This window comes from Bos javanicus, chromosome 19, assembly GCF_032452875.1.
Source record: "Bos javanicus breed banteng chromosome 19, ARS-OSU_banteng_1.0, whole genome shotgun sequence".
NCBI classification, from domain to species: domain Eukaryota; kingdom Metazoa; phylum Chordata; class Mammalia; order Artiodactyla; family Bovidae; genus Bos; species Bos javanicus.
This window is the reverse complement of record NC_083886.1, coordinates 19,882,090-19,904,514: the sequence shown is the minus strand read 5'-3', so window position 1 is coordinate 19,904,514 and position 22,425 is coordinate 19,882,090. Positions and strand designations below refer to the sequence as shown.

The following is a 22,425-nucleotide window of genomic DNA, read 5'->3' as shown; positions in this document are numbered from 1 at the left end:
TTTTCTAATTGGTTATGGCTAAATGTCTAGGAGACCTTTTGGATGTTAACTTGTCATAACAACCTTACTAAACTCTTTTACTAGTTCTAATAGTTCATTTACAAACCATTTTCTAGTCTGCTTAATCTATATAACAATGCAGTCATATTCTTTTTTTCTGCATAAATTTAAATGGTTACATATTTCATTGCAAGAAGACAATCAAATTTATTTACCAGTTACTTATTATTGGTTTTAAATATATATACATTTTTATATATGTATGTATATGAAAGTGTTAGTCCTTCAGTTGTGTCCAATTCTTTGCAACCCCATAAACTGTAGCCCTCCCAGCTCCTCTGTCCGTGGAGTTCTCCAGGTAAGAATACTAGAGTGGGCTGTCATTCCCTTCTCCAGGGGATCTTCCCTGACCCAGGGATCAAACCCCGGTCTCCTGCATTGCAGGCGGATTCTTTACCAGCTGAACTACCAGGGCCGCCCCGGGCTTCCTGTTATAATCATTATATAATCATTCTTGTAGCTAAATTGTTCCCCATTGTTTTAGGGTAGGACAAAGGTTGCCAAACTACATTTCCCATGGGCCAAGTCTAGCAGCCTGCTTTTGTAAATAAAGTTTTATTGGAACACGGCCACACCCATCATCTGCTCACTAGTTTGGCTGCTTTCCCACAACAGTGCGGAGTTGAGTGGCTGCCACAGGGCCTAAAATATTTACTATCTGCCCTTTACAGAAAAGGTTTACCAAACTTTTTTATATTATATATTTAGTTATTTGTTTATCTTTGGCGGTGCTGGGTCTTCGTTGTGACACAGGCTTTTCTCAAGTTGCGGTGAGTGGGAGCGTTCTCTAGTTGTGGTTCAAGGGCTTCTCATTCTGGTGGCTTCTCTCGTTGCAGAGCCCGGCTGTAGGACACGTGGTCTCCAATAGCTGCGGTTCCTGGGCTCTAGAGCACAGGCTCAGCAGTTGTGGCACACAGGATTAATTGCTCTGCAGCATGTGGGATCTTCCCGGACCGGGGATCGAACCCGTGTCTCCTGCATCGGCAGGCGGATTCTTTACAACCGAACCATCAGGGGAGCCCGTTCACCAATCTTTAAAATAAATTCTGATAGGTGGAAACTGTTTGATCCAAATGATGCAATTCTTAGAATTTCTCATACATCTGTCGAATTCCTTTCCAGAAAAGTTGTGTCAATTAATCGTTCTTCAGAATTGTGTCAGATTCCTCCTACCCTTGGATACTGGCTGTTCTGCTTTCTCAGATCTTTCTCATTTGAGAGGCTAAAATTAGGATTGCTCTTTTGAATCATAATATGGTTGAACTTCTTATATTGCCTTTATCGGTCACCAGGAGTTCTTTTCTTCATTAACTGGCAGCCCACATTCTTCACCCTCGCTTCTGTGGATGTATTCATTTCCAATGCTTTAAAAGAACTAGAAATATTAACTTTTAGACATACATCACAAGTATTTTTTCAGCTTGTCATTTATTTTTAACTTTGTTTATGACAGCAAATTTAAAAGATTTTTATAGCCAACTCATTAATCTTTTCCGTTGTGGCTTCTGCCTTTGATGTAATACTTAGCTTTCCTGCCCAAGGCTGTGACACTCTTCTGTTTTATTTTTTTTATGTGTTTGGTTTTTATATTTAAAGCTTTGATTCACAGAGTGAACGTTGATGTCTATGGTAAGATCAGCATCCAATTTTCCTCTTTAATCTCAGCCCCTCTCCTGCCCTCTTCACCTCACAGGCGAGAAGTTCTTTACGGAGTTATACTTAAGGGGTCCCTGGAGGGCAAAACAGACTGGGGTTTGCTGGGAATCAGGTCTTCAGCCTGAGCCCAAACTGGCTCATAATTAGAGGGAGCTTTGCCCAACTCATCTTTTTTCTTTTTTTAATATTTATTTATTTGGCCGTGCCAGGTCTTATTTGCAGCATGGGGATCTAGTTCCCCGACCAGGGATCAAACCAAGGCCCCTGGCGTTGGGAGCATGGAGTCTGAGCCACTGACCACCAAGGAGGTCCCCAGACTTCAGTCTTGCCCGCACAGTTTTTATGTATCTGCCCTGAGCTTCTCTTCTAAACTGGGGGTGTGTCAGGCTCAAAGGTCCAAGTCCGCCATTGCTTAATTCCATCCCTTCTGAAGCAAGCATTTCTAAAACCACTGGCAACAACGGTACTTTTAAATTCTAAAAATACTTTTCCTGACAAACAGCGCTGTGACTCAGCGGTGCTGGTGAAGGTGTGGGTGGCGGCACCGAGCTCACACTGGTAAGGAGAGGGGGGCGGCTGCTTCCTAGCTCAGGGAGGGGCCTTGTTTGATCCTCTCTGCTTATATACGGCCCCAGTGCGTGTGTGTGCTTTCTGTTTCAACACCTTCCTCCTTCCAAAGGAAAGAATAATTTACTTATCCCAAGTCCGAGAATTTCTTTGAGAATAAAAAGATCCTTGAGTCATATCTTTGAGAAGAAACTAAATTCTGATTAACCCAAAGGCGGCTGGGGCGAAAGAAGAGGCGATGTTGATGACCTCTGCTGTTGGTTCCCTGGTCTGCCTGGACCGTCTGTCCTCCGTCTTCTGCCCCGACCATCCCTACCCTAGAAAGGCTGGGCTAAGCCAGGCTTGTAAGTCCGCCTTCCAGGACATCAACTCCATCTTCTGCCTGCATGTACGCATGCTCCGTCACTCAGTGGTGTCTGACTCTTTGCGACTCCATGGGCTGTAGCCCTCCAGGCTCCTGTGTCCATGGAATTCTCCAGGCAAGAATACTGAAGTGGGTAGCTATTCCCTTCTCCAGGGGATCTTCCTGACCCAAGGATCAAACCTGGGTCTCCCACTTTGCAGGCAGATTCTTTACCATCTGAGCCACCAGGGAAGCCTCCACCTCCTGCCTACTCAGGTTTTAATGCTCAAGTTTACGCCTGCTTTTAGAACTTAGATTCACTGAGTTAGAGTTTGAGCAGACTTGAGAGAGTGACCACTTACATCCTGTCTTTTTAAAGCTGAGCAGAAGGAGAAAGGTTTGGTTTTACTATCCTGTAGGATATTAGCCAGGTTCATAAATAAATTGGCCATCTCTCAGCATCCTTTCTTTAAAATATATATATTTATTATATATTAATATATATTTATTTACATATATTAAACATTACATATAAAATATATGTTTGTATTACATATAAAATATATTAGTTATATATTATAATATATATATAAAATATATATACATTTGATTTCTTTACTTGGCTGCATTAGGTCTTAGTTGTGGCACGGGGGATCTTCCATCTTCATTGCGGCATGTGGGATCTTTAGTTGCGGCATGCAAACACTTGCTTGCGGCTTGTGGGATCTAGTTCCCTGACCAGGGATCGAACCCATGACCCCTGCATTGGGAGCACAGGCTCTTAGCCGCTAGACCATCAGGAAATCCCCTCAAGCATTGTTTCTTTCATTGACTGTACATACTTTGATCTCTCCTGTTCTCCTTTGAAGCTATCTCAGCCTGCTGGTTCCCTCCCTGATGAGTTAAGTAAATTTATGACACAGGTAACTGGGAAAACACACATATACACAATCACTTAAGGACAGACGTTAGTTCACGCATACAGTCGCATCAAGATGGGTGCTAGTGCTCAGAAAGCACCGCCTAAACAAACAGTTCTTAAGCCAGGCTTCAAGCTGGAGTCATGCATTGCATGCCTGCCCAGTCGTGTCAGACTCTTTGCAACCCCGTGGACTGTAGCCTGCCAGGCTCCTCTGTCCATGAGATTCTCCAGGCAAGAATACTGGAGTGGGTTGCCATTTCCTTCTCCAGGGAATCTTCCCCACCCAAGGATCAAACCTGAGTCTCCCGCATTGGCAGGAGGGTTCTTTACCACCAGCAACACCTGGGGTCATGCAGAATGCTTTCAAAACATACTAATACTTTGGTCCCTCCTCCCAGAGATTCTAATTCATTTAGTCTGAGGAGGCATCCACTCATCTGTTTTTAAAAGCTCCCCAAGTAATTAGAATGCACACTTGATGTTGAAAACCAAGGATCTACATCAGGAAGTCTCGATGTTGCAGCATATTAGAATTCCCTGGAAGCTTTTACAATTCCAGATGCCCAGCTGTCCCTCAGACCAATGGACCCAGAACCTCTCGGGGTGAGACCCAGGCGTCAGCACTTTCTAAAGCTCTTCAGGGGATTCCATGAAGCCGTGACCCGTACAGCATCCTGGATTCTCGTCAGTTCACATCAATACTTTCCCTGAGGATGGAATGCAGGGGCTGGGGGTGGAGGTGGGGAGAAGTCTTATACCTTGAAAATGGCCAGTGCCTGGCACAGCACCAGTGTTCAGATGCCAGCTGCCCTTCTCACGTGCTCCTCCTAAAAGTATCCTCTGGGGAGAGTGGTTCGGGACCACAGGGCCCTGGCGGGAGGTATCCGTCTCCCATAGAACTGGGTTGCCTGGGTGCTCAGGCCCCGGTCAGGGAACATTCTTGGTGGCCAGTGAGCCGTGACTGCTTTCCCGCAGAGAGGCCTGCGAGGACCCATGGGGAGCAGGGCGGGCTCCATTCATCAGGGCCGAAACAGAATCTCATGTAGAGGGTTTCTCATTGCAAGAGTTCTTCATCTGCGACCCAGTTTTGAAAACCTCTGAGAGCTCAGGGCGCCCCGCAGAAGATGCGAGAACAGAGGGCCAATCACATTGACTTCACAGAGACCCGCAAACGTGCTTGTCCTCCCACTTTCTGCAAAGTTGTGAGCGAACAGTACAGTGAGAACCCATAGATCCGGCGCCCTGCATTCACCAGTTGTGAGCGTGTTGGCAGTTTTCCTTCTCTGCATCTGCGTGTCTCTGTGCACACACTTTTGGGAGCCTGGGGGGCTTGTCTGTTTGAGAGCTAGTTGCTGACATTATGACACTTCATTCTTAAACACCTGACCCTCCCTCAGACCCTCCTCCATAACCACAACAGTCATCAGCTGTGGGTGTCTAACGTAAACTCCATATTTATTTTTTTCTTGCAATGAAGCCTGCTGCTTCTCTTTTAATTTGTTTGGCTGTGCTGGGTCTTAGTTGTGGCACCCAGGATCTTCAGTCTCCATTGCGACATGTGGGATCTAGTTCCCTGACCAGGGGTCGAACCCAGGCCCCCTGCATTGGGAACGTGGAGTCTAAGCCAATGGACCACCAGTAAAGTTTCTTCCCAATGTATTTATAGCTTTTCTTTTTGATCTCAGATCCAAGTGTTACATTTAGTCGTCATGTCTGTTTAGACTCGGTTAATCTGGAATAATTTACCAGACTTCTGCTCTCTATGCACCATCACCTCCGAGCCCCCAAAAGCACTCTCCCCACTGATTTTGCCTTTGGCTCCAGACTCGTATGGAAATGCTGGGCCCCCTGTGCTAATGTCTAGTGGGTGTTTCACACATGTCTGGCACTAAGCCCTCTGATCCTGCTCCATCCTCTCAGCCGTCTAAAACCTTCCCCGTCTCAGTACCTGCCACCGCCACCCACCTGATCACTCAGATCAAGGACTGAGTCGTGGCCACTGTCTCTCCTTCCTTCCATAGCCACCTGTCCACAAGGCCTGCTGGGTTTTACTTCCAGGATATGTCCCGAGGTGACCGCTTTTTTCCACCTCCATATTATACCCTATCAGATCATTACACCACCCCCCACCTTGTCACTGCATTGTCCTTGCCTTTCTCCACACCACAGCCAGAGTGTCCTTTCAAACTCTTACATCAGGTCCTACAACTCCCTCACTGAAGAGGTTCCGACCACTTGTCATCTGAGGGTCAGATCCTAAGCTCTGACTTCTCACTGTGACCTAGCAGCTTTCACTTTTGCCTGAACCTCTGACCTGCTCCCCTCCCATCCTCCCCGCGATCCTCGCTGTTCCAGCCACACTGGCCTGTTTTCTGTTCCTCAAACCCCAGAAGCCAGTTCCTTTCCTTTGCCTTGCTATTATTTCTACCTCTAACCCTCATCCTCTAGTCTTTACACAACCATGCTTCTGTCCTTCAAGTGTCGGCACAAGTGTCACCTCTCCAGAGAAGCCTTCCTTGCACACTCATCTCAAGGAACGCCCTCTACACCCTGTCCCTGTCATAACACCCTGCTTGTTCCGCACCGTTTGCCACGATCTTAACTGTCTGGGTCTTGTCTGTCTCCTCCACGTGGGTGGAGGGCTGTGCCTTCCACGTGGAGCACAGTGCTGGCAAGGAGCAGCTGGCAGGTGCATCTCAGCAGTGCAAGGTCAACTCTGCCAGGGAGGGGCGGGCGGGTTTCCTCCCACCCGGGAGCAGTTGAGAGGCGCCCTCTCCAGGCCAAAGGGTGTAAAAACCACACCGGTGCAGCGAGGGGAGGTAGAGGGGTGGGCATAGGCAAGAACTGAAAAAGGGCTGTTTGTTCTGCCACAGCACCTAGACTCTGAAACTCTAGTGTGTATAGGGCTTCCCCGGTGGTTCAGACAGTAAAGACTCTGCCTGCAATGCAGGAGACCCAGGTTCCATCCCTGAGTTGGGAAGGTCCCCTGGAGAAGGAAATGGCAACCCACTCTTGCCTGGAGAATTCCATGGACAGAGGAGCCTGGTGGGCTACAGTCCATGGACTTGCAAAGAGTTGGACATGACTGAATGACCAACACTTTCACTTTCTCTCATTTTCTCTGCCTCTGCACTGGGGCTCTGAACCTCTAATATGTATGTTAATGAGTCACTGGGGGCTTGATAGTGCAGACTCTGATCCACACAGCTCTGGGGTTACCCAACTGTGCGTCTCCTACAAGCTCCCCCATGGTGGTGACCGTCCTGGTGAGGGGCCACACCAACCGTGCTTTTGGTACCTTTTGGGTCCACACCTCACCCCCTTCCCTTCAGTGCCATGGGGAAATGTGGAAAGAAAGAGCCTGGACGTGCCTCCATTGCCTCTCTCCCTCCCACCCTCTGCCAGGAAGTGTTGTTTCTAGCAGTCGCCGTCCCCTCCGCCCATGCAGAGGTGCGTGGTGTCCGTCTCCACATGTCTGCTACCGTGGCAGAAAGGACATGCTCTCCCGGGAGCTGTGCTCAGCCGCCTGCTCCATCACTGCTCTCTTTTCTCTCCGAGCTGCTTTCCTTAAGCAGACTCCTGGGGGCTCTGTGTCTTGGGGGAGGTCAGGCCCGGCTCGCTGCCCTGGTGCAGGACGGCACAGCTGACCAGGCTGAGAATCGGGGGATGGAGGGATTCCCAAGCTTCGGCTCCGACTGGCTCTGGCTGGCTTCAGTTCGATCCTTGGGTGGGGAAGATCCCCTGGAGGAGGAAATGGCAACCCGCTCCAGTACTCTTGCCTAGAGAATCCCATGGACAGAGGAGCCTGGTGGGCTACAGTTCACAGGGTCGCAAAGGGACAGACACTGCTGAGCACACACGGACTTGCACTTGGAGGCAGCCTTGGGGCAGGCTTGATGGGCCCCGGGGGCAGAGGGCTGAGTTAACCTTGGGAAGAGCGTGGCCTTTGGGGTCTGAGGGGCCTGGATTTGAATCCCGACCCTGTTACTTACTAGTGGACCACCCTGAGCAAGTTACATAACGTCTCTGAGCCTCAGTTTCTTTTATTTGTTTGTTTATGGCTGCACTGGAGGGGTTACTCACTCACTGCAGAGCATGGGCTCCGGGGCCACAGTCTCAGGAGTTGTAGCGTGCGGGCTCTAGGCTCCAGTGGGCTTCAGTAGTGGTGGCGCGTGGACGTATTGACCAGGGCATGTGGGATCTTCCCAGAGCAGGGATCGAACCTACGTCCCCTGCATTGGCAGGCAGATTCTTAACCACTTGACCACCAGAGAAGTCCCAAGTCTCGCTTTCTTGCATAGCTAAATTGGTGTCTTCTACACAGGGTTATTGTAAAAACAAGAAATGAGAATGCATGCAAAGCACTCAGTAAGGTGCCTAGAAAATGCTGGAATCTCTGAGCTCACAGTGCCTAGACTGGGAGACTTGAAGGTCTTTTGCCCCAGGGTTGCTGACTTCCTTCCACACTAGCATCCCAGAAATTCAGCCCCTGGGGCTTGGGCCCACCCCTGTGTCAGACCCTTCTCCCAGGGTAGTGAGGGCTTGAGGGCCTGAAAACTACACCTGCTGAGCCTGAGGGAAAAAAACAAACATTTTATGAGGGATAAACAGCTGTTTCCTTTCCTGACCAGGGGAATAAAAATGACTGAACAGAAGAATACAAGACACTGCAGGAAGTCTGACTCTCAGGGAACTTTCTGTGGGCTCTGTGGGGGCTCCCTGTTAGCTGATGATTCTCCCCCAAGCTTCTCTGATTATCAGCACAGGACAGATAATAAGCACAGGACGGAAGGGCAGGAGGGACACTGCACAAGTCCCTGCCTCAGAGCCTTGCCCAGCCCCTGCTTTGTTATGGTTGTTCAGTCTCTAAGTCTTTGCCACCCCATGAACTACAGCCCGACAGGCTTCCCTGTCCTTCACTATCTCCAAGAACTTGCTCAGACTCATGTCCATTGAGTCGATGATGCCATCCAATCATCTCATTCTCTGTTGCCCTCTTCTCCTCCTGCTCTCAATCTTTCCCGGCATCAGGATCTTTTCTAATGAGTCGGCTCTTTGCATCAGGTGGCCAAAGTATTGGAGCTTCAGCTTCAGTCTTTCCAGATCAGTCCTGCTGTGTACACACTTGCTGCATCTGGTTGGATAGAGGGGGACTCCTTTGACCACGGGGCTGGGCAGCTGAGCGTCTTCTCAACATTGACGCTGTGGCTCCATTCAGAACACATCTAGAACGGCTGCCTTTACCACTTCTGGCCTGGGCTTTTTCTGGTGCTGAAACTTGGGATTTTCTTGCTTTCCTCAAGGAAATTTTTAATCTGGGCTGAACAGACCCCTGAGATGGGTGAGGGGTTTGGCACCCAGGCAGAGGCTTGTCAGGACCTTTATCTGCTGCAGTGAACATCGGCTGTGGCCTGGAAGGAATCATACCTCCCTCCACCAAGAGTGTGGTCCTGAATTGACAGGCAGGAGCTCAGCCTGGAAGAGTGATATGGGAGAACGTTTTCCTGAGGACACACTAACCCTCATGCCTTTAGACTTTCCACTCCTGGTATCCAGTTCCACGTCAGAAAGCGCTGTTTCATCTTACCTTCTTGCAGAAACCTCTTCATAGACGTGCATTTTTGTTTTTATTCCCTTGGCTCAGTGGAAGGCAACGCTGAACAGCATATTTCTTCAGCCTCCTTCAAATTTTTCCTGGAAACTTTATCCAGTTTGACATTTTTCATGATTTGATCTTTGTGTGTGTGTGTGTGTGTGTGTGTGTGTGTGTATTAGGATTTTGCACCAGAGAAAAAGTCTCTCCTGATGCACTGATTTCCTTCTCGCATCAGATCATGAGAATTGTGCTGTAACTACAGACTTGCTTTCCCTTTTTTCGGTCTTGGTAGTTAGAAAACTTAGAGCCAATGGTGAATCAGCTTTTCATTTTCTTATTTACCTGCTTTTTCTGTAGGGCTTATCTTTATTTTTTTAAGCCCAACTACTATGAGTGTCTTATTGTAAATAATTTTACAGATGTCAGCCACAACAAAAAAATGAGTCCCCCCCCCAAAAAAAATGAGTTTGGATTCAGTAAGAAGAGACTAATTGAAAGGATTATTTCAAGGGAGGGCGAAAAGAAACTCTCAATGTTGAGGAAGCTCTGCAAGCGTCTCAGGCAAGGGTTAGGCAAGAGGAGATTTCTTTACAGGAGGAATAAACAAAGGAAGAACCACTGGGGGGTGGGGGGCCACAGGGCAGCTTGGCCCTCGGGGGTGGATCTGAGGCCAGCCTCTGCTTGGAGAGCTGTTGAGAAGGGGCTGCCTGCTGACTCAGCAAGGGTGGCTGGAGTTCACAGTTCACAGCTCCCCTTTGATGAAGAAGGGATGCTTCATCAGAGTTTGGTAAACAAGCATTTTGTTCTGTTGGTCATTGGGACCAGCAGTTCAAGAATGGCAATTTGGAGGGTGGGCCCCATTGATTCCTGTTTCCCTCCATCTAGACTGTGCACTCTCGGGGCCCAGGTCCAGCCTCCCTGATTGCTCTGCCCTGCCCAGTCCTGGGCCTGAGCGAGTTCCTCGGTTAGTGTTCACTGACTGGCTGAATGAGGGCCTTCCTGGAGTTGGGAGCTCACCTCTCTGGAAGCGCTGAAACAAGCAGGCTGCACCCACCCCCTCCCTGAGGGACCCCAGCTCTGGGCCATGACCCGTGCCCCCTTTCCTGAGGGGTCCCTAGCTCCCCCACCCCCTTCCCCTTCTCTAGAGGGTGCCTGACTCCAGGCAAGCACTGCTGATTCCCACCCACCCCCTCTCTGGGGGGCAAGGTGGAGGAGAGGGTGGGGAGGTGGGGGAAGGAGACAGACCCAGAGGGAGCAGCAAGCCTGCGGCCCTAGGAGCGGGAGCTGGGCCGGGCAGGGCCCCCTTTTGCCTGCTGGCGGGCCTGACCTTCCCCAGGCGACCGCGCGCGCCCCCGCCCTGCTGCCAGGACCCCTCCTCTCAACTGTCCTGTCTGTGCCAGGATGCCCTGACTTTTCTCTCTCCCCTGCTTCTTCTCTCTCTAGTCTCTCTCCAGCCCATCTCTCTCTGGCCCTCTGATCTCTCCTATCACTTCGAGTTGGCCCCAGATCTCACCAGGAACCAGACACAAGGGCAGGGCTGGGGCAGGAGGGATGGAATGTCAAACCTGCAAAGGCTTTTTTCTTATCTAATCTCTCATCACTACCCCCTCCTGTCTACTCAGACCAACCCTGCCAAGGAGGTACCATTACATCCATTTTACTGGTGAGGAAGCTGAGGCACAGACGACATTAAGTAGCTTGCCCACGGTCTCAGGACTGCAGTGTCCAGAGCCAGAACTTGAATGTGCACCTGTCTGGCCCCCCGGTAGTGCAGATAGCCAGCTCTGTGTCCACTTTTCCTGAGGCTTCTCAAGTTTCCCAGGCCTCTCCTCACTTCCCTGACCCCAGTCTGGGAGAAAGGGCCAGAGAGGTTTTCTTAGGACCCAAGGTAACTCATCTGAAATATCTCCATTGCTGAAGGACAATCTTTTACTCAAAAAAAAAAAAAAAAAGAAACTAAGTCTGGGGGATGGGGGTTAGGCCGGGGCTGGGGAGAGGAGGCAGAATTCCCCCGGCCATTCTACTGTGTTTGGAGCTCTGAAGTGACCTCTGACCTGCACACCAGAAATATCAGTAGCGTTTGTGCTCAGTCGAGTCTGATTCTTTTGCAACCCATGGACTGTAGCCTGCCAGGCTCCTCTGTCCATGGAATTTTCCAAGTAAGAATACTGGAATGCGTTGCCATGCCCTCCTCCAGGGGATGCTCCCGACCCAGGGATCAAATCTGCGTCTCCTGCGTTGGCAGCCGGGTTCTTTACCACTAGCACCACTCGCACATAGAGGGTCCTAGAGCCTTTTGGTTGGTTGGTGAAGGCGGCAGGTCATGCCAAGCCTCCCCGTGCGACGCTGTGCTGAGATTGTTAAAAGGTGCTTCTCAGAAAGGGGCTCCTCGGGACTTCCCTGGTGGTCCAGTGGTTAAGAATCCACCTTCCCATGCAGGGGACGTGGGTTCCATTCCTGGTGAGAGAACCAAGATCCCATATGCCGCAGGGCAGCTAAGCCCACGTGCCACAACTACTGAACCTGTGACCTCTGGAGCCCAAGAGCCACAACGAGAGAAGCCTGTGTGTTACAACAAAGACCCAGCGCGGCTGCTCCCCCCCGCCCAAAAAAAAAGAAAGAAAAGAGTTCCTCTGCATGGGAGTCTGATAAAAATGAGCTGCCTTCTCGGCTGCAGGGAGCCTTCAGGATGCTCCGTGCATCTCTAGGGCCGGAGGTGGAGGCCGATGCCAGTCTTCTTTGCTCTGGGAACCCTTCGTGCATCAGCATCTTTGATACAGAAATGCGGAACTGACTGGCCCTGTGGGTAGCCCAGAGTGTGGTGTGAAACATGTCTGGGGTGTGGCTGCCACTGCTTCCCCAGAGGAAGCAGAATGTGGCTTTGTGATAACAGTGTGGGGTTTGGTCAGCAGCTGTTTACTCGGGGACCACAAGGATGGTGGCAGCGTACACCATCACATGCGAGTCTGGACCCTCTGTCTCCTAGGAGGGTCGCTGTGCTACACAACTTTGAAGGGGGCTGGATGGCACATCTGGGAGTTGTGCGGTGCACAGCCTGTGCAGCTGAACATGGTAGTCCTGGGCCTGGGCCTCATCATGGTTGTCTGACTGTTGCAACAGCCTGTCTGTTGACGTCCTGGCTGCAGCTGGTGGCCACTGGTGGCTCCTGCCCCCGTCCCCTGTGTCAGCTCTTCAGTCCTATCCTTCTCCAAGCCCCTTCTCCACTCAGCCAGCTGCCAGTCTACAGGTGCCCCCCAGCTGTGCAGGGCCCTGGGAGAGGGCCATCTGAAATGGATGGGCTGTATCGTCTTGGGCAAATCACTTAACCTCTCTGGGGCCAGCATCTCCATTTGTGAAATGAGGATAAGATGCTTGGGTTGTAGTTTTCTTTATCACTGGATTCTGAGCTTCGGGAGGCCAAAGGCTGTCTGGCACTCATCTCTGTTCTGGTGTCTGGCACCTCCCAGGTCCTGGTGAATGTTTGGTCATTTTGATCAAAACCTTTCTGCGGCCTCCCTGCTTGTGTTAGATTGACTTACCCCGTATTTTTCGAACATTGCCTGCCCTCCTGACTCCCAGGCTTTGCCTCTGCTGTTCTCTTCCCTAGGATTCCCTTCTGCTCTGTCAGCAGCCCTAAGCATTTAGGGGACTGCTCAGCTGCCACCCCAGAACCTTTCCCAGCCCTCTTTCCCCACCCCCACCGACCAGAAGCAGCCTCCCCCTCCGCCATGGCCCTCACACCTCTGTCTGATGGTGGGGTCCTTCTGTCCCAGCCAGGCTCCTCTGTTGTTCTAGGCAGAGGAGGGGTTGGCACTTCACTGCACCTTCTGGGGGTTCCAAGAGCCTGCATGGTGCCAGGTACAGGGCAGGGCTCGGGACGGAAGGGCCCAGCGTGGACCAGAAGTTGCTGATGGCCGCAGTGCTCTTTCCATCTTTCCAGTCTCTCCCAGGCCTCTCAGGTGCCCTTGATGGAAGGAGGAAATTCTGGGCAAGATGGATGGCCCGGCTGCCTCCCAGCATAGGCTCAGGTGGGGCTGGGCTGGATCAGTGTGCTAATACTGACGTGGGGTCTGGGGTGGGGCACTTCAAGTTCAGGTTTGGAGTCCACTGAAAAAGTAGTCTTTGGGTCTAGTGCAGAAGTAAGCACGTTGGACACTCATATTTGGTGTCCTGGTTCACCAAGCCTGCATTGTTGTCATTGCTTAAAAAGGAAAAACACAACATTTAAAATGCTTAATTCAGGACCCGGCCTTGTGGTAAGTGAGCAGTGTCTGCTGTCTGTGAGAGGAGGCACACAACTTTGCCTTGAGAGCCTGGACTTTGGGGTCAGAAAGACTGGGGTCTGAATCCCAGCTCGTCCCATTCCTAGTGAGACTTTGGGTACATCCTGTCATGTTTCAGAACCTCAGTTTCCTTGTCTGTGAAATGGGCACAGCCTGGTACACTCTTCCTCAGACTTGTGAAGATTCAGGAGATGGAGTCGGAGCCCGAGGCTTTGGTTGTGGAGCCTGACAGCGAGTGGAGCCCTGGAAACACGGATAGCTATAAATATTACGACTTCACTTCTATTGTCTGGCAAAGAACCAGGAAGTTCTTGGACCGCTTTATTTTTTTCTCGCTTTCCATGACTAGCAGGTGGCTTTCTCTCCAGGACTGTTTTTTCATGGAAACAAAATTGTATTTTTTTTGGTATCACTTCACAGGAGTGATCACACATGACTAGTAGAGAACAACTCTGCTGTAAACCTGGCTGGGTGGCGTGCTAAGCCCTCACCTTCCACAGCCCACCACCAAAGAGCCCCGCACCCATGGTTCCCTACCCACACCCCGCCACAGACGCTCACTGCCCACAGACCTCCACCCACTGCAGCCAGGGTTACCCCTGGCGGCCCTCTCACCCACCTCACAGCCCCACCATCCCCAGCCTCCCGGCTCCCCGCCCCCAGCTCCCCATCCCCACCTGTCCGATAAGTACCTTAAGGCCATTTGCCACAGAGGAACAGGTGTGCGGGTGAGACAGAAAGCCCCCTCCCCACACACAAGCCTTGACTCAGGTCAAACGCCATCCACACCTCCATCCTCCCCAAAGACCCCTCAGCCGACCCCTAAGATGCACAGATAAGAACCACGACTAGGAAGCCTGGCAACGCCATGAGCCAAACAGCTAGTTGGAAATCGATGGGGTGTGTCACTGCTGACCCCGTGGTTAAGACTCTGTGCTTCAAATGCAGGGGGCGCAGATTCTATTCCTGGTCGGGGAACCGAGATCCCACATGCAGCAAGAAAATAAAGAAATAGGTGTCAGACTCCTCAGTTTGACATGGTGCTTTCCCTCGGGACTGTCAAAGAGGCTGACAACACTTGTCTGGGGACCCTGTCTTCCCCTCAGGAACACGCTGTGGGGACCGCTGTCGCCCAGACTCCAGGTCCTTCCTGTTCAGAGTGTGGTCCGGGGAGGGTACACAGGTGCCTGTCTCTGAGGACTCTGCAGACTCTGAGGCTGAACCCAGACCGGCTGGGACAGAAGCTGCGTTTTAGCAAGAGTCCAGGTGGCTCATTCACGTGCTCCCCCGAAGTCTGAGATGTGCGCCTGAGGGTCCCTGCGATTGAGCTTGGAATCACCTGGGGAATTTAAGCTGTGCTGATACCTGGGTCCCACGCCCAGGTCTGGATTTCACTGGCTTCATGTTTGGCCTGATGCAGATAGTTTGTTTGTTTTTTTTTTTTTTAATTTATTTCTGTATTTATTTATTTTTGGCTACATTGGGTCTTTGTTGCTCTGCACAGGCTTCCTTCAGCTGTGACAAGAAGCGGCTACTCTTCGTTGCAGTGCGCAGGCTTCTCATTGCGGTGGTTTCTCTTGTTGCAGAGCACAGGCTCCAGGCGTGCGGCTTCATTAATTGCAGCACGTGGCCTCAGCAGTTGCAGCAGCGGACTCTGTAGTTGTGGCACACAGGCATAGTTGCTCCTAGCGTGTGGGATGTGGGGTCTTCCTGGACCAGGGATTGAACCCATGTCCCCTGCATTGGCAGGTGGATTCTTATCCACTGCACCACCAGGGAAGTCCTGGATGTGAAGAGTTTGTAATGCTCTTCAGGTGATTTTAATGTGCAGAGAAGTTTGGGAAATTGCGGTTCTCAGTCTTATCGATGGACCCCTAAGCTGTGTTATTGCTTGTGTAAGTAGGACTTGGTGAGATGAAGGGCACAAGTTCGGGCGGCCCTGGCCGGTGCGTGGATGGGTGCACAGCAGACAGGGTCTGGGATATCGCCTTGGAAATGTGCAGGGAAGCAGTGAAGGCCTTGGACCCACCTCAGGGGGGGAGCAAGGCACCATCCTAGGGTCCCAGAGCTGACTGGCTGCAAAGCTGGACCCAACACTTCCTTCCCTGGCATTCAGAGGTGCTAGCTCCACCCCTCAGTCCTCTAAACAAAACCTCGGCTAGGTACTGATCAATAAGCCCGCTTTGGCTCTGATCTTGCTTTGCTGGCTGTTAGCTCAGGACTGCAGCCAACCAACCCTGAAGCCAAGAAAGGTAAATCCACCAAAGCTGGACGTATTAACCTAGGGGTCCCCAGCCTGCGGGATCTAGTAATGCCTGATGGTCTGAGGTGGAGCTGATGTGATAATAATAGAAGCAAAGAGCATAATAAATGTAATGCACTTGACTCATCCTAAAACCATCCCTCCTTCCCTGCCCTCGTCCGTGGAAAAATCGTCTTCCACGAAACCGGTCTCTGGTGCCAGAGAGGTTGGGACCCGCTGGGTTAACGCCCTGGGACCTCGTCCTCTTGTGTGATGAACACACACTGGGAGGCCCTCAGCTTCACGGAGAGCAGCGGACTCCAGGCGGGAGCCCCAGCCCTGCCACCTGTCAGCTGTGCTGCCTCACACCTGGCGGCGTCTCGGCCCTCAGTTTCCTCATCTGTAAACTGGCACAACAGTACTTCCTGGCTTCAGGGAGTGTTGGGGTTGAGTGGGATGAAGGGGACAGAGCTGCAGGCCAGGCCTGGCAGGGTGGGCACCAGAGAGAGTTGGGGTGGCTGAGGGCTCAGCGTCACTTGGCGTGGCCCCGGGGGTTTTGGGAACACCAGTCTCGGTCCCCAGCAGCACACCCTGGACCTCTGGGCCAAAGGGCCAAAGGCGCATACCGTTATCCTCTGCCAGACACATGCCGTCCCCCACGGGTGTGTTTGGCGGCTTCAGGGAGACCTGTGCTCCCTGCGTGGGGGTCTCCCCAGCCTCCTGGGGCTCATCAAGCAGAAGCTGGCCACGGTTTGTGCCACGCTTCCCACTGCATGGGCCCACTCACGACTGAGCAGCTGTCACTGTCATGGTTATTTTTATTCCTCCCTCTGGGAGCCCAGAATCAAAAGGAAACGTTAGCTCTGCAGCCTCGTTACCAAGAGCAGAGGAGCGGGGTAGGGTGGGCGGGTTTAGATCTTCTCAGCCAGGGCTGCACAGGCTCAGAGTCACAGCATCTCAGAGGGCAGGGCCCCCGGAGGCTGTCTCATATGATGCTTCATCTTAGAGATGGGGAGACAGACCATCTGCGGCCCTGGACTTCCCCAGCTGTGAGTGGGGCTGGGCTGGATCCTAGTTCTCCTGGCTCTGGGTCGGGAGGTCATTCCCCTGCCTCCTATGATGGCTGCAGCCAGGGAGGAATTAGGGTCGTGCTCCAGAGACCTCACCCCCTAGCCAGTGTTTTGGTGGGAAATGCAGAGTCTTGGGCCCCAGTGCATGACTCAGGAGCTGGGGTGGACTTAGGGATCTGCATCCTTAGCAAGCTCTTCTGATCAGTTTGGAATCACTGGTGTGGACTCTCCTTCTTGGTCCCAAAGCCCCAGACCTGAGCTCTGGGCCTCCTCGCTCCTCTCGGGCATCAAAATCCCAACCCCAAATCACAGAAGACACCACCTGTGTGGCTCAGCTGCCAAGAGTAGGTCCCAGGGGAAGGGGACAGAGACAGGGTCCTGTCATGGATAAATACATGCACCCTGGATCCAGGCAGCCTGGGATCGAATCCCACATCTGCCACTTCTAGTTGTGGGTCCTTTCATTCATTTAGTTTTTTAGGTCATTATTGAATTTGTTATAGCATTGCTTCTGTTGTTAATATTCTGGTTTTGTGGCAGACAGACAAATGGGAATCTTAGCTCCCTGACCAGGGACTGAGCCTGCACCCCCTGCATTGGAAGGCGAAGTCTTAACCACTAGACCACCAGGGAAGCCCCTAGTTGTGGGTCCTCAACACGTTTCTTCATCCGCTGGTGCCTCTGTTTCCTCACCTGGAGGTTGAGGAAGTGAAGCTTCCCTCCTGAGGTGTTGTGAGGATTCAATGAGTTAGTACAAATAAAGTGCTTAGCCTTGTATCTGGCACATAATAAAGTCCATAGAAATGTCGCTGTTTATGCCCCTTTTACAGGCTGGGTAAATTATGCTGAGAGAGGTTAAGAGACTGTCCTAAGGTCACATAACCATTATGCAGCAGAGTTGGTTGGGGTTTCAATCCTTGTCCTACACAATAGCTGCCTGGGTGTCCACAGCCTCCCCAGCCCTGCCAGCCACCTGCAGCTCTGGTGGTGGGTTACAGATTGGCCAGGAAAAACACCCCCTTCCCCACCCCTCCAGCCCCTCATTGCACACCTCGGGTTAGGCTTGGTTATCAGTTCTTTTAGCCCCGGACAGAGCCACCTTTGCCCTAGAATTCCCTTATTGGGACAGAGGCTGCTGCCCCCCTCAATATCGAAACCTCAATTTTTGTTATGGCAACACCCACTTATACTCAGTTGAAAGCTTACTTTCAATTTCTGATAGAAACTGCACTTCCAACCTCTGCACTTTGGTCTAACAGCACGCTTTCAAGCATCAGCTCTTCTGGCCCTGGTGCCACTTTCTTGTCTGGGAAAGAAAGTGGAGTTAAGAACTTCCCTGGTGGTCCAGTGGTTAAGACTCCACGGTTCCAATGCAGGGGCAGCAGGTTCGATCCCTGGTCGGGGAACTAAGATCCCACATGCCACAGAGTGCAGCCAATCGGAAAGTAAAGTCCAGATGTCCTTAAACCGAATCTCTGCCTCGAGCCTTCTGGTGTTTGGAAAGGACCTCACAGCGCCCCTCTATCCCACTGCCCACCACCCCATAGTCCTCCTCTGACTTCATTCTCATCTGAGTGGTACCGCTGGAATTGGGAAGTTTGGTCTAGCATCTGGCTGGTGCCCACCTTCAGAAATGGCCTCGAAGTACCTCTCTGGTTGTCCTGAGGCCTCAGCAATAGAGAGGGGCCATTCAAGCCTGTGGAGGGCCTGGCAGGCGCCTCGCCCGCTCTTTCCGCCGCCCACCCCTCTCCCTCTCGGTGGCTCCATTACGGCTCCTTTGCTCTTCTTTCATCCCCGCTGGGATAGAATCTGCCCTGAGCGGTCAGGGCCCGGCCAGCTCTCAGGGCCCATTCTAATGAAGGTAACTGAATGCCCGGGCAGCTGAAACCGGCCCTTTGCAAAGCAGCCAGGGGAGGGCTGCTTTCAAGGGCAGAGTGTGCCAGCTCTTGTTTGCCTCAGCCTGGCATTCGAGATGGGCTGGGCCCTGGCACGCGGGTGGAGGGGCCCAGGAAGGGGAAGGGGCTGGAGAGCAGGTTTATTTGGGGTGAACTGGCCTGGTTCATGGCGGTTTGTGCTCAGTGCTCCCAGAAGTTGGAAAGGCAACAGTGGATTTGGGTCACAAGGGGGTGTGTGAAGGAGACGGTTGGATTAACCAGGATTCTGCTGCCAAATGCAGGGGCCCAGGGCTCTGGACTTGGGGCCCTTCTGATCAGAGCTTCTCCTTCCCTCCTTTCCTTCCCTCCTCCCTCTGCTCAGATCCCATAGATGCCAAGGTGCCTTGGGCAGACACGTGTCACTACTGTTCGGGGCTTTGTTTCTTAGACTCGAGAGGTCTGCAGAAGAGTGGAAGGGCTTGGGAGGCAGGCCTGCATCCAGATCCTGCCTCTGAATGTCCTTGGGCAGGTTATGTAATGGTTTTGAGCCTCAGTTTTCTCATCTGTGAAATGGGAAAAGTAGCGCCTCTGCTCTGGAGCATCCAGATTTTGTGAGACCTCAAGCTCTTAGACTGTATGGAGTCATCCTTAAGGATCTTGTTGTAGCTTCCTTGTGCAAATTTTACAGAGCACGTGACCGCCTGAACAACTGGCAGGGCCCCTCCGGAGCACGTGAGGATCTTAGACATTTAAGCTTTACTCGCTTCGAGTGTACACATCTACCTGGTGGGACTGTGAAGGATCGAGTGAGCTAATCTGTGTAGAGCTCCTAGAACAGTGCCTGGCACAGCGTGAGGCCCTCGTAAGTGTTAATTTTTAATCTTACTGGCGTTCAGGGTTGTCTTGAGCATTAGGTGTGTGCAGTGTTAACTCCTGTAGCCCCACACTTAGTGCTGAAGATATGCTATTAGCTCACCTAATAGTGTTCACGGTGGGCTGGCCGCAGTGTTGAGGTCTGGGGTCAAAACACTTTCAGTCTGGGAGAGGTAACCAAGACATCAGTTAATCACGTGCATGAGTGTATGCTCAAGTCTCTTCAGTCGTGTTAGACTCTTTGCAACCCTGTGGACTGTAGCCCACCGCGCTCCTCTGTCCGTGGGATTCTCCAGACAAGAATACTGGAATGGGTTGCCATGCCCTCCTCCTGGGGATCTTCCTGACCCAGGGATGGAACCTGTGTCTCTTATGTCTCCTACATTGGCAGGCAGGTTCTTTACCCACTAGTGCCGCCAGGGAAGCCCCAGTTAATCACACAGATAGGCGGTTCCGAATGGGATCGTGACGGTATGAGACGTTGAAGGCGTGTCGGGTGATCTCTGAGTGAGTGGAAGTCGCTCAGTCGGGTCCAGCTCTTTGTGACCCCATGGACTATACAGTTCGTGGAATTCTCCAGGCCAGAGTACTGGAGTGGGTAGCCTTTCCCTTCTCCAGGAGATCTTCCCAACCCGGGGATCGAGCCCAGGTCTCCCACATTGCAGGCGGATTCTTTACCAGCTGAGCCACAAGGGTGATCTTTAAAGGAGAGAAAAATGAAATCATTTGACTTGGAATGTAAAGAAAGTTCTCTCTTGAGACATGAAAAGAAGGAACGAATTCTTATTACTCTGATTTATGCATGTCCATCTGGAAGGGAAACTGGCACAGTGACCAAGGCCCAGCTAGAAGCTAAACCAAGGTTATCTTGTTCGATCTCCTTGACAGCTCTGAGATGAGAGAATGGAGCTCAAGTGGGAGAGGTCTTCCTTAGCTGATATATATGTACCCGGTGGTAGAGCTGGGATTCAAACCTCTACCATCCCAGCTCTTTCAGCTACACCACGTGGTTGGCATAGATGCACAGATGCCCTTGTAGGCTCATGGGACCTCATGACCTTCTCAGAGGTCAGACTACCGCTACTACCAAAAGCAGCTGTGACCTCCCTGGGATATCAGACTCCAAGAGCAGTCAGCCTCGCAGACTTGGAAAGCCTTCCTGACGTTCTCATGTACCTGCGTCATCAGTACAACTCCACAGACCCAGTTCCCATGGCCAGCCCTGTCCTGGCTTTCTGGTCTACCCACTCGTATTCCTTCAGGGGCTACTGATGCTTTGTTACTTGTTACCTTGGAGGCTTGGAGGTGCTCACCATGTGAGGCACAAGATGCACTCAAACCGTTAAGACAAAGCTCAGAGTTCAAAAAAACAAGTAGGGAAGGAGGAGCCCGAGTACTGGGTTCAGAAAACCACAGTAGGGGAATAAGCTTCTCCCTCAGATTGATAGGCATAGCAGAAGGGGGGAATGGATGAAATGTAGCTCTCATGACCCACTGGAAGGAAGCAGGTAGTCTGGGGTGGGGTAGGATGGGGACTAGCACCCCTTAAGCACCTACAGTGAGCCCCCACTCTGTTGGGTGCTCAACACGTTTTTGTTGTTGTTGTTGAAGCTTTGTTGACTTCTTTGGCTGTGCCGGGTCTTAGTTGAGGTACGCAAGATCTTCCGTCTTGCATCTTCATTGCAGTTGGCAGGATCTTTAGTTGTGGCACGTGGGATCTGGTTCCCTGACCAAGGATTGAACCTGGGCCCCCTACACTGGGAGCATGGAGTCTTAGCCACTGGATCACCAGGGAAGTCCCTTCCCTGGCATCTTCTGGAGACAACACTGAAGGGCTATCCCAGCTCCAAAGCACCTGCAGGGTCAGGTGAGGCTTCGTTACAACTGTTTTACCATTCACCTCTCCCTCTGCTCCATCCTGCTTCCCTCGTGCCCTCTCTGGGTCGACCCCTAACTCGTCCCTCAGTAAACTTCCTCCACGGACAGTCGGGACCTCGGGGGAGAGGTCCAAGCTGGACATAAACCTTTGGGAGCCCCGGGAAAAGGAGAAGTTGGTCCTGGGGAGGAAACCAGGAAGGCAGGCATGCTAGGAAACCAGGCTGACAAGGTGAAGGAGATAGGTCCCATGGGGTCAAGTACTACGGTGAGGTGAGGACCCATGTGGCTCTGGTTTATTCATTTCTGCCCTGTGGAGCTTCGGGAGGGATTTTCAAAGCCAGGGCATAATCTCATATGGAGATAAAGACATTTCAAAGGGGACACTGATGATACAAGGAGTGTCTGGGGTTGGGGGTGGTTGCAGGGACAAAGAGAAGGATTTGAGAAGGGTCCCTCTGTGAACCAGGCATTGCAGCAGATCGAAGGCAAGAGGGACCTGCACAGGTGGGTGTGCGGACCCATGGAGGGATCAGGAGCAGGGTCTCTTCTGGTTGCTTCTGTTAGGCAATCGTCAGCTGCAGGTGAGCAAGGGGAAGCAGTGCTCCATGGCAAGGAGGAGACCCGACTTGGCCTGAGGGCTCCCAGCTGGCCAGCAGTGAAGGTGTGATTCAAACCCAGCCCCAAACTAACTTGAAACCCTGGCCTCTGGGCTTCCTGAGCTGGAGAAAGTGCAAGGAATGACATTCCAAGCAGAGGGAGCAACAAAGGTATGGATTACCTGTTCAGCAGGTAATAGAGGTAGTAACACTACAGACAGATGTGGCGCTATCGCTGTGCTAAGTACGCTTAGTGATCACACGCATTAGCCACCGTGCCGCTGGCCCACACCTCTCAGTGTTCTTCGAGAGTTATTTCACTTAACACCCACCTCCCTCTCCATCCCTCAGTCACCCTATAGCACAGACCCAGTCCATCCTCATATCTTACAGACTCTGTAGTTGCAGACTTGCTAAAATGTATTTGTAATCCCCAAATCAACACCCGCAGCATTTTCGTGCTCA

General features: G+C 51.8%; 1 protein-coding gene across 1 annotated transcript in view; it reads left to right on the top strand.

The window, feature by feature from the left end:
* The window catches only part of RAB11FIP4 (RAB11 family interacting protein 4), a 107,530-nt gene that overhangs the window by 33,874 nt on the left and 51,231 nt on the right, over positions 1 to 22,425 (top strand). The window lies entirely within an intron of this gene.